This window comes from Macaca fascicularis, chromosome 7 (genome assembly GCF_037993035.2).
Source record: "Macaca fascicularis isolate 582-1 chromosome 7, T2T-MFA8v1.1".
Classification (NCBI taxonomy): Eukaryota; Metazoa; Chordata; class Mammalia; order Primates; family Cercopithecidae; genus Macaca; species Macaca fascicularis.
Genome location: NC_088381.1, coordinates 66813507 through 66829442, shown reverse-complemented (window position 1 = coordinate 66829442; position 15936 = coordinate 66813507). Strand labels below are relative to the sequence as shown.

At 38.4% G+C, this 15936-nt stretch overlaps 1 pseudogene; it reads left to right on the top strand.

Moving 5' to 3' along the window:
- LOC102140943 (golgin subfamily A member 6C-like) overlaps positions 1-15936 on the top strand; it is a 107614-nt pseudogene that overhangs the window by 61487 nt on the left and 30191 nt on the right.

The following is a 15936-nucleotide window of genomic DNA, read 5'->3' as shown; positions in this document are numbered from 1 at the left end:
TTCAGGCTCTGAAGCTTTGCATTTAAATTCAAACCTCACAACAAAGATCTGTGTCTCTTCTTTGACCAAATAGAAGGTATGTGAATTCCATGGTATTGATTGTTTTAAAAGACTTTTTCTGTTTGGGGTCTTATAATTTAGACTTTCATTTTCTTGGTTTGGAAATTATTAATCTAAAATATACTTTAGAGTGCTTCTGAACTAAAGAAGTAGTGTTGTAGGATTGTTTTTGCTTGTTTGTTTTTTGAGACAGGGTTTCACTGTCACCCAGGCTGGAGTGCAGTAGCGCAGGCACAGCTCACTGTAACCTTGAACTCAAGTGATCCTTCCGAGTATCTGGGACTACAGGTGGGTGCCCCACATCCAGCTAATTTATTTTTTATTTTTTAATTTTTGTGGAGTTTGAGTCTCGCTCTGTTGCCCAGGCTGGTCTTGAAGTCCTGGCCTCAGGTGATCCACCACCTCGGCCTCCCAAAGTGCTGGGATTACAAGCATGTGCCACTGTGCCTGGCTGTAGGCTTGTTTTATGATTCTGGGAGTAAAATACTTCTTAAAATTGTCCAAGTAGAATGAGAGTTTGTTTTAATGTTTTTATGCAGTTTATTTTAGGTGGAATAAACTGCATGAAAACATCAAACCTTTTCCGTGTGTCAGGCGGCCATTGTACTAAGGTTCACGAACCCTTTCATTTTCCCTTCACAAGATAATAAACACGTGACTGCAACTTTGAGAGAAATCTAGAAAGGCAGGAGACTGGACTTTGGAGATGTCAGATTAGGACAGGTGAAAAGCAGATATTCTAGGCTCCTAAAATAACGTGGAAACAGGCCCAGAACAACCTTGGACCTGGTGTGTTTGGGTTCATTGGATATGTTTCTTTTGAGAAGGAAGGTTGATGTGTTAAGTCATGGAAAGTAAGATTGGCCAGAAAAGGCAGATGGTTAAAAGTCTTGAATTCAAGACAGGCATGTTTCTATTTGGTGTGATTGTTGATAGGAAGGCCTTTATCAGGGAATCGTGTGCTGAAAATATTGTTTTAGAAAGATATGTTGAATTCTGTTTGGGATGTGCTGATTAATATTTAGGTGGAGAAATTTTGTGGATGGGAACATGAATGAGGTTGAAGGTACAGGTGGAAATACAGGCCAAAGGCATTTGTAAGCATTGTGAGGAAAACAAGCGTAGGATGGAAGATCAGGGCTGAAAGGTGCACACAGGAAGAAGGGAGCTCCATGAAGTACAGAGTCATGGGCAGAATTTGAGGGGTGGTAGACAGTAATCTGATCTAGAAATCAGTGAATTAGCCAGCTTGGGAAAAAAAATCGAGATAAATATAAATACTCCTTTAGAGATTTTGGCAATTGAAGTAGAAAAATAAGGTAATTGAACAAAGTTAGGATTTAAACAATTCTGCATGTATTTGTATATATGTAAGAACATAGTATGGGAATGGAGGCAGCAGAGTCATGTGAATAAAGATGTTGTTCTGGGGGGTATTATTCAAATTATCTTTAAATTATTATTATTTTTTGAGATAGGGTCTCTGTGACCCAGGCTGGAGTGCAGTGGCATGATCATAACTTACTGCAGCCTCAAACTCCTCGGCCCAAACGATTCTTCTATTTCAGCCTTCTGAGCACCTGAGATAAAATTCTTTCTCTAACTTATATTTTAGTTATTAATGTCAATAGATGCTTACTACATAAAATCATAAACTTGGAAATTAGGGGAAAGCACCAAATGTCTCCAGAGATAACAACTAAAATTAATTGAAATTAACCTTTCAATATAAGTTCTTCTGGTCTTTTTCTGTGCTTATTTCAGCATAATTGAAATTCTTTCTATTCCTTTGTGTATTCCATTTTTCATTTCAAAGTTTTTTGATACAGGAGAAATTATGCTGTGTTGGTATTTTGGTGGCCTCTTAATAGTTAATGGAGTTAACTGTTTTGCTATTTTTGCACATGCAGATTTTGTGTTTTTGTGGTTGCAAGGTTGAAACAGGTATCCTTATGCCTAAATTTGTGTTTACATCTTAGACTGGTTTCTTGGAATATAATTCTAGAATTTGAGTTTCTGGAACAAACTATGGACAGTTAAGGTTCTTGACACCTGCTGCTACACTGTTTCAAAGGTGCCTCCTAAGAGGAGATTTAAAAGATGGCTTGGCCGGGTGTGGTGTCTCGCGCTGGTAATCCCAGCACTTTGGGAGGCTGAGGTGGGCGGATCACCTGAGGTCAGAAGTTTGAGACTAGACTGGCCAACATGGTGAAACCCTGTCTCTACTAAAAGTACAAAGAAATTACCTGGGCTTGGTGGTGTACATCTGTAATCCCAGCTACTCAGGAGACTGGGGCATGAGAATCACTTGAACCTGGGAGGCAGAGGTTGCAGTGAGCAGAGATTGCCCAACTATACTCCCGCCTGGGTGACAGAGTGAGACTCTATCTTAAAAAAATAAAATAAATTGAATAAAGAAGTAAATTAAAAAATGATGGTTTATTTTGTTATAGTTGTGACTTTGTAAAGCTTTTAAATCTGCTTTACCCAGAGTCTAACTTTTAAATAATATATAGGGTATAAAAGGTGAGAGCCTCTTGAATGGAATGTGGGGCTTTTTCTCTCTCCCCATAGGATAGATATATTCTGTTTATTGTCCCCCATTGAGTCAAGAATAATTTAGCTTTTGGCATGAGAAACTGCTGAAGAAAAATAGGTTCAATAAGCTAACATTTTTCTTCTTTTTGCAGGATATAGAAGACTTAGATCATTATGAGATGAAAGAAGAGCCTATTAATGGGAAAAAGTTGAAGGATGAAGGAATTGAAAAAGAAAATTGGGCAATATTAGAGAAAATTAGGAAGACTGAAAGGCAAGACCGTTTAAATGTGTAATTGTGTATCAATATCTGGAGCCTGGACTTTTTGGTCAAGTAATTATAGTTAACACCAGGCAATTCATGAACATGCTGATCTCAGCTGCTGTCCTCCTCCATTCCTGCTTTAGTGGTGGATTCAGTCATTTGTTTATTGATTTTGAGACAGGGTCTTGCTCTGTCGCCTGGGCTAGAGTGCGGTGGCACAATCATAGTTCACTGTAGCCTTTATCTCCCAGGCTCCAGTGGTCCTCCTGCTTCCAGTGGTCCTCCTGCCTCCAGTGGTCCTCCTGCCTCAGCCTCCCAAGTGTCTCAGACTATAGGCTTGTGGCACCGCACCAGGCTAATTTTTTTGATTTTTAGTAGAAATGAGGTCTCACTCTGTTGACCATGCTGGTCTTAAACACCTGAGTTCAGTCCTCTTACCTCGGCCTGCCCAAGTGCTGGGATTACAGACATGAGCCACCATGCCCAGCCACAGTCATATGTTTTGCTGCCCAAGGTTATCTTTCTCGTCTACGAATAGCCACTTTTTATCCTGTTCATCTGCTCTTCACATCCTGAACCACCTGCTGATCCCTGTATATGCCCCTTTCCAGCTGTCTATGCTGTTTTCTCTGCTGACCTTCCTTCTGTGGCATCTGTATATTCAAATTCATTCTCTCCTACAAAACACAACTCAAATTATTTCTCCTTCATGAAGCTGACTTCGATCCATCCTGCTCTGACCAAACCAAAAGTAATGTTTCTCTTTTGACTTAACATCTCTTTTATTTAAAGTGGCAGGATGGGAAAGGAACACTGAGTTTGGTGACAGACACACCTTGTATGGTTTCACTTTGCTCAACTCTAAAATATGGTTAGACAGTACATACCTTTTGGGTGATTGCTATGAAAAATAAATGAGAATTAACTGTGTGTATACATAAAATACTTAGAGTAGGGAAACATCAAATGATTGTCTGAACACTTACTGCTTCCTGCCTTGTATTAGAGCTATTTACTAACTCCATGAAAGCTGAGGACCAGTTACTTTGTATTGGGCACAGGTTCTCCAAAACAGGGAATGAATTGCTAGGCAAGTAGATGCCAAATGTTGAAATCAGATAGATAACTCTCCCTCCTTCAATCTTGTTTATATATTAATTTAATTGGTAATTTTTCATAGAGCAAAGAAATTTAGTCAATCCCCCTATATCTTGATTATTTAAAAAACTAAAACTGTAGCATTTGAATTAATGTTACTGTACTTTCTGTGTTTTGTGATCGATTCCAGTTTGAGTTATCTTCAAAACAAGTATAAATTATTGAACACTTTTGCATGGCCGATACTATGCTAAGTACTTTATAGATCTTTTCATTTAGTCTTCATAGCCACTGTGTGAAATAGGTGCTCTTTATATTTTAGAGATAGGAAAAACTTCTCATATTTTATAGATATGAAATGAGTTCATGATTACATAGCTAAGAAGTAATATCTTCATAAACTAGATTTTTTTCTCCTTCAAAGTATAGTATAGTGCAATCATTAAAATCTTTAGTTTCACATGACCAAAAAGTAGTTCCATTTCTATTTAGTACTAGGATAAGATATCAGCGTGTTTTCATCCTTATAGAAGTCCCTGCACGAAAAACTGAAATGAGTTGCATGTAGGCACACATGGTTCTCAGTGTCTTAATGGGTGAACTAGACCATCTGTGCAATATTCTTGCTTGTAGTCTTATGAATGGAAGTCTATTCTAGTTAATAATTTGTTACCTTGAGTGCCTTCTAGTATTTTCAAAAATCGCTGGGGTTTGGAATAGACTCATACTGAATTCTATGCTATCGTGGAGTCCATGGTGGTCTGAACATGTTGGCTAGAGTTTTTCAGATGACAAAAAATAGGAAATGAACCAGACTTTTGTCTAGTTTTATATTCTCTTGAGACTTCATAATGCTTCATTTAATTGGACTGTTTTTTTAGTTCTTAAAATGTTGAGTGGTAATCCATTTTTATTGTAATTTCTCTCTCTCTCTCTTTTTTTTTTTTTCTTTTGAGATGGAGTCTTGCTCTGTGGCCCAGGCCAGAGTGCTGTGGTGCCATCTCAGCTCACTACTACCTCCACCTTCCGGGTTCCAGTGATTCTCTTGCCTCCGCTTCCTGAGTAGCTGAAATGAGTTGCATATAGGCACACAGGCGCATGCAACCAGGCCCAGCCAACTTTTGTATTTTTTGTAGTGGAGATGGGGTGTCATCCTGATGGCCAGGGTGGTTTCAAACTCCCGGCCTCAGGTGATCCACCCTCCTCAGCCTCCCAAAGTGCTGGGATTACAGGTGTGAGCCCCCTGCCTGGCTACTGTAATCTTTTAGAGCAGGTTGAAATACCTTAAATCTTTAAATTAGTTGGCTCAGTAGACCCTGGTAAACAGTGGCTTTTGTGTTTCAGGCTGCAGTGTCTGGGTCAGTGCAAGCTTCAGATAGATTTATGAAAGAACTCGGGAACATATATAGATCACAGAGTTATAAGACAGGTAAGGATCTCTAAATCCCTGCTCTTATTGTTCTTTTGTTCTTTTCTGTTGTCAGATTATAAATATCATTTCTTAAAACTGGACAGAAATGGAATGTTTACTAGCCTTAATTTGTGAAACTCAAATGCAATCAAGTTCCAAAAGATGTAGGACGCAAGATAGGATGAGTTTGCTTGTTTTTTGGATTTGAAGAAATTGTTTTTGTAGGTCCGTCGGAATTTTTTTGTCATCTTCCTGATAGAGTGAACATTTACATGATTTTTATCTTCTGGCAAAAAGCTTGAACAATATTGCCTGGTAAGTAAATAAGAGTAATACATTTCATTATACAGAGAATGATTGCCAAGTTGATTTTTGTGATTTTTCCCCCCAGTTTTGAAAGCAACATAATCAACTCTTATTGTGGAGGTAGTTATGTTATTACTTTAAAAATATATAGGTGGAGTACACCTGTAGTCCCAGCTACCAGGGGTGGTGGGAGGCTGAGGCAGGAAGATCTTTTGAGCTTGGAGAAGTCAAGGCTACAAAGAGCTGTGATTGCACCATTATATTCCAGCCTGGGTGACAGAGTGAGACAGCCTGTCTCTTAAAAAAAAAGGGGGTATTTGGGGTAGGATTCATATTGGACATGTATATATAGGACAGTTGTAGAAAAATATCAATTTTTTAGTGATTTAGCTTTTGATAGTTCCGTCCATGGCAAATGTTTACTTTTTCTCCTTGAACATCTTGGCTTATAATACAAGTTTAGGAAAGCATAGTAAACTTTTTTTGAATTCTTGAGAACATTATATACATGTGACTATTTTCCTTTAGAATGACTGCAAACTCTGAACCCCCTTATTAGGTTAGATTTAGGCTATTATGATCTCTTTGGGACATTTATTCTAAAGGAGCTCGAAGCTATAATGGCCTCTATTTTTCCTGGGGATATACAGCAGCTTAAGATCTTCTCTTTCTGGAACTTACCCTAGGTGCTCTATTTTAACTTTCAGATTGGTTCATTTTTGAGTTAGTAAAAATAAAAAATCTCTTTGTATTTGAATTATATTTTTGTTTTGTAATTCTTAGGGTTGACCCTGACAGTGCTTTGCACAGTGATCTTCAGATTGTAAAAGAAAAAGAAGGGATAGGAGACATTTTGCTCAACTTATCTTTTAAGGTAAGAAATTGTTATGGGACTCTATATCCTCCTAATGGAGGTGTATATTTGTACAAGTGTTTGGAAAACAACTTGGTAAAGGGAAGATACTCATACCCTATGGTTCAGGAATCTCGTGGATATATACTCCACAAGAAATGAGTACGTAAGCATTAGGAGACACAGGAATCTTCAGACAGTATCATTTATAATAGCCCCAAACAGAAAATAACCCAAATGTTCATTCCAATAAAATGGAGAATTATGGTATTCATAGAATGGCTTACAGCTATGTGGGATAAGATGGGCGAATCTTGAACACTACGTTAAACAAAAGAGACCAGACCCCCAAAACCTAATTTGTACAATTTCCTCTATATAGAGTTCAAAAATAGGCAAAATGTTGGTTAGGGCATACATTCTTAGTAGAGGAAATATTGCCTGCAGTGGAGTGAAAACTGGCCCTTAGAGTGAAAGAAAATCTTACCTATTATAATGGTCTGCTGCCCTCCAAAGGGACGTAAACATAAATAGATATACAGTATATCTGTGGTGTTAAAATTCCATGGGGCATGGGGGTAGAATTAGGAAGAAAACTTCTAAAAAGGCTTCTTAGGGGGACAAAAATGAAAAGAAAACTGAGAAACACTCTTATGGATTCATACTTGGGCAGTAAAACTATCAAGAACAAAGAGGTGGTTACACACAGGGTACGTAAAGAAACTGTTTTAGAATAAATCTGGTGACAGCAGAAGAGAATATGAGACACACTGTGCTCACAGAGCCATCGAGGTGGGAGGTAGGGAGGTGTGAACTGAAAGGTACAACTGTGGGCTTCTTGGATACCGGCTGTAATATATTTCGGGACCAGGTTGGTGGGTATTTGGGCTAATAATTTACAATAACTTAAGCTATACCTTAAGGTATATTTTATGTACTTTTCTGAATGTATGTGTTATATTTAATAAAGTATTTTTAAGATACTAAAAATAAAGGTTACCAAAGAATAACAATGGAATCTAGAAAAAATGTTAATGATCTAATATGAAATCTAGATAAGATATAATGGTTTAAAATCTATGGCTATAGGAAGCATTTTCATGAAAAAAACAAAGACATAAAAGAATACTTTGTTGTACTTACTCCAAGGATGATAGTAGTTTTCTAAAAGCTTCTTACTTAGCTTTTTTGTGTGTGTATTTTTGCTTGGGGATATATCTTATGATTGAACTTTCTTGAAATGACCCTAATGTAGTATTTTCTGTCACTTCTGTTATCATAGAAACTGTTGTGGTTGTCAACTGGATTGTCTTCCTAAAGTATGAATCCGGTATATATTGATTGAAGTTGTTAATGGCTACTTCTTTACAGATTCATATGGGGGAATGAATGAAGCACACAGGCCTACAACAAAAAACAAAACACGAAAAAAACAGGAAGGTATCTTTTTTTTTCTTAATCGTTAAATTATATGTCCATATACCCAACTTAAGAAATAGAAACTTTGGCTGGGTGTTGTGGCTCACACCTGTAATCCTAACACTTTGGGAGGCCGAGGCGGGCAGATCACTTGAGGTCAGGAATTTGAGATCAACCTGGCCAAGATGGCAAAACCCCATCTCTACCAAAATACAAAAACTTAGGCAGATGTAGTGGCATGTACCAGTAATCCCAGCTTCTTGGGAGGCTGAGGCAGGAGAATCTCTTGAACTCAGGAGGTAGAGGTTGCAGTGAGCCGAGATCACGCCACTGTGCTCCAGCCTGGGTGACAAAGATAAACTCCATCTAAAAAAAAAAAGAAAAAGAAAAGCTAAGTATGGACTTAATTTCTCTGAGGTTTAAAGCTGCAAAGGTTGCTCTTCATGAAGTAGGTGGGATCTCAGGTGGGCAGTGAAATGTGAGTGGGGTTTGGTCAGCTGGTGGAGGTTGAAGGAAAATTATTTACGTAGGTGAAAAGGAAACACAATCAGGTATCTAGGAAAGAGAATGAGAGATTCAGAGTATACGAGACCAGTTTGAGCTATAACACAAGGAGGGTAGGATTCATGTAGAAGAGTTGTAGGAAATAGTGCTGATGTAATAATCTTGTACTCAAACAGTTCTGTGAATTGGTGACAGATTTTATTTCTAGTAAGTAAACTATTACCCCAGATATTCATCTTTCTATGTAAGTGGTTGAGAAACAGGGGAGTAACAGTAAAGAAACTGTTTTAGAATAAATCTGGTGACAGCGGAAGAGAATATGAGACACACTGTGCTCACAGAGCCTAGAAGAGTGTGACAGTAGTTGAGGGCCACGCCGTCATCTTAGAGTGAAGTGAGGAGAACCTACGTTGGTTTGGTAGTCCTGGGAGTGGAAGGAGGAATGAAATGTGAAAGCTCATTGGAGGCAGAATCAAAATGGCTTGGTCTTCATAGTCAACTATTAAGTGAGGAGGAGGAATTATTGGCTGACTTAGGAAGAAGTAAATAATGTGAAATGCCAATAAAACACAAAACTTGCCATTTTAGTCAGGGTAAAACTTAAGCATTGTGTGATTCTAGATAGACTATTGAGCAGTTTTCTTCCATTTATTTTATATCCCATATCTTTGAGCTATAATCCTATGTCTTTTTTTTTTTTTTTTTTTTTTTTCTTAGATGAAGTCTCGCTCTGTCGCCCAGGCTGGAGTGCAGTGGCCAGATCTCAGCTCACTGCAAGCTCACCTCCCGGGTTTACACCATCCTCCTGCCTCAGCCTCCCGAGTAGCTGGGACTACAGGCGCCCGCCACCTCGCCTGGCTAGGTTTTTTTTTTTGTATTTTTTAGTAGAGACAGGGTTTCACCGTGTTAGCCAGGATGGTCTCGATCTCCTGACCTCATGATCCGCCCGTCTCAGCCTCCCAAAGTGCTGGGGTTACAGGCTTGAGCCACCGCGCCTGGCCTAATCCTATTTCTTTATTTCATAGCCAAACATTTTCTAAATGAACAGCTCTATTGTGATACAGTTTTCATATGATAAGCCTCACCCTTCAAAGTGTACAGTTCAGTAGTTTTTAGTATATTCAGAGTTATGCAGCCATTAGCACTACCTAATTTCAGAAACTTTTCATCTCCCCAAAAAGAAACCCTGTACCCATTAGCAGTCACTCCCTATACCCATATCCCCCACCATGGATCCTGGCAACCTGTGATCTAATTTCTATCTCTGTAGATTTGCCTATCCTGGACATTTCATACAAATAGAATCATACAAAATGTGGCATTTTGTGACTGACTTTTCTTTACAGTGATTAAAAATCAAATGCCTGAAGAGGCTAAGCTTACCATAGTGTTTGCTGTACAACTTTGACAACTGAGCTTTTTTAAACTTGAAAATATTACTGTGTCTGTATATGTGGCATATTATACTTAGATGACCCTTACTTTGATTATTAAAATTTTTTTCCCTAGTATTCTTGACCTGTCTCAATATTTAGCAGGAACCCTTTGGAGACAAAGAGCAGTAAGAATTTGGAACACATATTGACAAAATGAACGTAATTTAATACAGTAGTAGAGTCAACCACTTTTAGGTGTTGATGCTGCTCATAGTGTATATTAAGGAAAAGTTTACTTATCTTAGTTTTTGTGGAAGTACTAGAACTACTTCTGTCTTGTGTTTAGATTTCAACAAACATTTGCATAGGTATTATGTGGTTGTACAAATGTACTTTCTTTTGACCTGAAAATGCAAAAACTTCCTTTCTTCCCACTTTCTGAGACTCTGCAACTTTAAAGGAAGAGTGGGGTTCTTAAAGGAAAGGTGGTGATGGTTGGATAATGGGTAACAATGTCTACCGTATGCTTTCTTTTCTCAAAACAAGTTCCCGTCTACCATCAGCATTTCCAAAATTTGAAGATCAAGTGTGGTATTAACTCATTAACTAATGACTAGACTTTGAGCAGTTGTGGAACCAGAATCTCAGTGAGTGCCTGGATGTTCCAATTCTGTTAAATCAATGAGCGCACATTATATACAATACTCTCTTAGCCCAGTGGCAGATTTAAGGAGTGAGAGATAGATTTCTATGTTTCAGAAATCAAATATACAAAGAATAAACATTTTTAATCCCGTGATTCTTTGCTCGAGTTTAATTTTTTGGAGTGTTTTTCTTTCAGATTTTCTTTCCTTTCCATTAAACTTTCACTTTGAAAGCTCCCAGGGTTTGGGCAAAGCAAATAGGAAAGACACTTGCTTGGATTCTCCAGGGTAATGGAGTTAAAGAGGACTTCTTTCCCTCATTTTGTTATTGAATAATGTCATGATAACAATTATTAAGGTGAATGGTCTACAGTAGAAGTTTTTAGATGCCTTTTCTGCAAAATAATTTGGGTTTGTGAATGCAAGGATGCCTTTGGTTATCTGGAATGGAAGATGTGCAGGCTACAGGGTCTTGGCAAGTCTTCTGGGGGGAAATAACAGTATTTGGAAGGGTAGGAAGCAGAAGGAATCTCAGGCAAGGGAAAGGTGTGGGCAGAGACCTGGAGGATAGAACAGTTCGTGGTGGACTTAGTGTCCACATAGACCTAATCAGTGGTCTTAGCTTTCGTGTTTTCAAAATTACCACAGTTTTTGTTCTAAAACTATCATTCCCTTGATTTTATCTTAGGCATGCTATTTGTGTATTTTGAAATTTAAAATAACATTAAAGGAGAATTGAAGTTGTTTTGTTTGAGAAAGAGTTAAAAGGTTAAAACATATTGATCTAAATAATTTTTTAAAAATTTATTTATTATTATTATACTTTAAGTTATAGGGTACATGTGCATAACGTGCAGGTTTGTTACATATGTATACTTGTGCCTTGTTGGTGTGCTGCACCCATCAACTCGTCATTTACATCAGGTATAACTCCCAATGCAATCCCTCCCCCCTCCCCCCTCCCCCCTCCCCATGATAGGCCCCGGTGTGTGATGTTCCCATTCCTGAGTACAAGTGATCTCATTGTTCAGTTCCCACCTATGAGTGAGAACATGCGGTGTTTGGTTTTCTGTTCTTGTGATACTTTGCTAAGAATGATGGTTTCCAGCTGCATCCATGTCCCTACAAAGGACACAAACTCATCCTTTTTTATGGCTGCATAGTATTCCATGGTGTATATGTGCCACATTTTCTTAATCCAATCTGTCACTGATGGACATTTGGGTTGATTCCAAGTCTTTGCTATTGTGAATAGTGCCGCAATAAACATACGTGTGCATGTGTCTTTATAGCAGCATAATTTATAATCCTTTGGGTATATACCCAGTAATGGGATGGCTGGGTCATATGGTACATCTAGTTCTAGATCCTTGAGGAATCGCCATACTGTTTTCCATAATGGTTGAACTAGTTTACAATCCCACCAACAGTGTAAAAGTGTTCCTATTTCTCCACATCCTCTCCAGCACCTGTTGTTTCCTGACTTTTGAATGATTGCCATTCTAACTGGTGTGAGATGGTATCTCATTGTGGTTTTGATTTGCATTTCTCTGATGGCCAGTGATGATGAGCATTTTTTCATGTGTCTGTTGGCTGTATGAATGTCTTCTTTTGAGAAATGTCTGTTCATATCCTTTGCCCACTTTTTGATGGGGTTGTTTGTTTTTTTCTTGTAAATTTGTTTGAGTTCTTTGTAGGTTCTGGATATTAGCCCTTTGTCAGATGAGTAGATTGCAAAAATTTTCTCCCATTCTGTAGATTGCCTGTTCACTCTGATGGTAGTTTCTTTTGCTGTGCAGAAGCTCTTTAGTTTAATTAGATCCCATTTGTCAATTTTGGCTTTTGCTGCTGTTGCTTTTGGTGTTTTAGACATGAAGTCTTTGCCCATGCCTATGTCCTGAATGGTACTACCTAGGTTTTCCTCTAGGATTTTTATGGTATTAGGTCTAACATTTAAGTCTCTAATCCATCTTGAATTAATTTTCGTATAAGGAGTAAGGAAAGGATCCAGTTTCAGCTTTCTACTTTTGGCTAGCCAATTTTCCCAGCACCATTTATTAAATAGGGAATCCTTTCCCCATTTCTTGTTTCTCTCAGGTTTGTCAAAGATCAGATGGCTGTAGATGAGTGGTATTATTTCTGAGGACTCTGTTCTGTTCCATTGGTCTATATCTCTGTTTTGGTACCAGTACCATGCTGTTTTGGTTACTGTAGCCTTGTAGTATAGTTTGAAGTCAGGTAGCGTGATGCCTCCAGCTTTGTTCTTTTGACTTAGGATTGTCTTGGAGATGCGGGCTCTTTTTTGGTTCCATATGAACTTTAAAGCAGTTTTTTCCAATTCTGTGAAGAAAGTCATTGGTAGCTTGATGGGGATGGCATTGAATCTATAAATTACCTTGGGCAGTATGGCCATTTTCACGATATTGATTCTTCCTATCCATGAGCATGGTATGTTCTTCCATTTGTTTGTGTCCTCTTTTATTTCACTGAGCAGTGGTTTGTAGTTCTCCTTGAAGAGGTCCTTTACATCCCTTGTAAGTTGGATTCCTAGGTATTTTATTCTCTTTGAAGCAATTGTGAATGGAAGTTCATTCCTGATTTGGCTCTCTGTTTGTCTGTTACTGGTGTATAAGAATGCTTGTGATTTTTGCACATTAATTTTGTATCCTGAGACTTTGCTGAAGTTGCTTATCAGCTGAAGGAGATTTTGGGCTGAGACAATGGGGTTTTCTAAATATACAATCATGTCATCTGCAAACAGGGACAATTTGACTTCTTCTTTTCCTAACTGAATACCCTTGATTTCTTTCTCTTGCCTAATTGCCCTAGCCAGAACTTCCAACACTATGTTGAATAGGAGTGGTGAGAGAGGGCATCCCTGTCTTGTGCCAGTTTTCAAAGGGAATTTTTCCAGTTTTTGCCCATTCAGTATGATATTGGCTGTGGGTTTGTCATAGATAGCTCTTATTATTTTGAGGTACGTTCCATCAATACCGAATTTATTGAGCGTTTTTAGCATGAGGGCTGTTGAATTTTGTCAAAAGCCTTTTCTGCATCTATTGAGATAATCATGTGGTTCTTGTCTTTGGTTCTGTTTATATGCTGGATTATGTTTATTGATTTGCGAATGTTGAACCAGCCTTGCATCCCAGGGATGAAGCCCACTTGATCATGGTGGATAAGCTTTTTGATGTGTTGCTGAATCCGGTTTGCCAGTACTTTATTGAGGATTTTTGCATCGATGTTCATCAGGGATATTGGTCTAAAATTCTCTTTTTTTGTTGTGTCTCTGCCAGGCTTTGGTATCAGGATGATGTTGGCCTCATAAAATGAGTTAGGGAGGATTCCCTCTTTTTCTATTGATTGGAATAGTTTCAGAAGGAATGATACCAACTCCTCCTTGTACCTCTGGTAGAATTCAGCTGTGAATCCATCTGGTCCTGGACTTTTTTTGGTTGGTAGGCTATTAATTATTGCCTCAATTTCAGAGTCTGCTATTGGTCTATTCAGGGATTCAACTTCTTCCTGGTTTAGTCTTGGAAGAGTGTAAGTGTCCAGGAAATTATCCATTTCTTCTAGATTTTCCAGTTTATTTGCGTAGAGGTGTTTATAGTATTCTCTGATGGTAGTTTGTATTTCTGTGGGGTCGGTGGTGATATCCCCTTTATCATTTTTAATTGCGTCTATTTGATTCTTCTCTCTTTTCTTCTTTATTAGTCTGGCTAGTGGTCTGTCAATTTTGTTGATCTTTTCAAAAAACCAACTCCTGGATTCATTGATTTTTTGGAGGGTTTTTTGTGTTTCTATCTCCTTCAGTTCTGCTCTGATCTTAGTTATTTCTTGCCTTCTGCTAGCTTTCGAATGTGTTTGCTCTTGCTTCTCTAGTTCTTTTAATTGCGATGTTAGAGTGTCAATTTTAGATCTTTCCTGCTTTCTCTTGTGGGCATTTAGTGCTATAAATTTCCCTCTACACACTGCTTTAAATGTGTCCCAGAGATTCTGGTATGTTGTATCTTTGTTCTCATTGGTTTCAAAGAACATCTTTATTTCTGCCTTCATTTCGTTATGTACCCAGTAGTCATTCAGGAGCAGGTTGTTCAGTTTCCATGTAGTTGAGCGGTTTTGATTGAGTTTCTTAGTCCTGAGTTCTAGTTTGATTGCATTGTGGTCTGAGAGACAGTTTGTTATAATTTCTGTTCTTGTACATTTGCTGAGGAGTGCTTTACTTCCAATTACGTGGTCAATTTTGGAGTAAGTACGATGTGGTGCTGAGAAGAATGTATATTCTGTTGATTTGGGGTGGAGAGTTCTATAGATGTCTATTAGGTCTGCTTGCTGCAGAGATGAGTTCAATTCCTGGATATCCTTGTTAACTTTCTGTCTCGTTGATCTGTCTAATGTTGACAGTGGAGTGTTGAAGTCTCCCATTATTATTGTATGGGAGTCTAAGTCTCTTTGTAAGTCTCTAAGGACTTGCTTGATGAATCTGGGTGCTCCTGTATTGGGTGCATATATATTTAGGATAGTTAGCTCTTCCTGTTGAATTGATCCCTTTACCATTATGTAATGGCCTTCTTTGTCTCTTTTGATCTTTGATGGTTTAAAGTCTGTTTTATCAGAGACTAGTATTGCAACCCCCACTTTTTTTTGTTCTCCATTTGCTTGGTAAATCTTCCTCCATCCCTTTATTTTGAGCCTATGTATGTCTCTGCGTGTGAGATGGGTCTCCTGAATACAGCAGACTGATGGGTCTTGACTCTTTATCCAGTTTGCCAGTCTGTGTCTTTTAATTGGAGCATTGAGTCCATTTACATTTAAGGTTAAGATTGTTATGTGTGAACTTGATCCTGCCATTATGATATTAACTGGTTATTTTGCTCGTTAGTTGATGCAGTTTCTTCCTTGCCTCGATGGTCTTTACATTTTGGCATGTTTTTGCAATGGCTGGTACCGGTTGTTCCTTTCCATGTTTAGTGCTTCCTTCAGGGTCTCTTGTAAGGCAGGCCTAGTGGTGACAAAATCTCTAAGCATTTGCTTATCTGTAAAGGATTTTATTTCTCCTTCACTTATGAAACTTAGTTTGGCTGGATATGAAATTCTGGTTTGAAAATTCTTTTCTTTAAGAATGTTGAATATTGGCCCCCACTCTCTTCTGGCTTGTAGAGTTTCTGCCGAGAGATCTGCTGTTAGTCTGATGGGCTTCCCTTTGTGGGTAACCCGACCTTTCTCTCTGGCTGCCCTTAAGATTTTTTCCTTCATTTCAACTTTGGTGAATCTGGCAATTATGTGTCTTGGGGTTGCTCTTCTCGAGGAGTATCTTTGTGGCGTTCTCTGTATTTCCTGAATTTGAATGTTGGCCTGCCCTACTAGGTTGGGGAAGTTCTCCTGGATGATATCCTGAAGAGTGTTTTCCAACTGGGTTCCATTTTCCCCCTCACTTTCAGGCACCCCAATCAGACGTA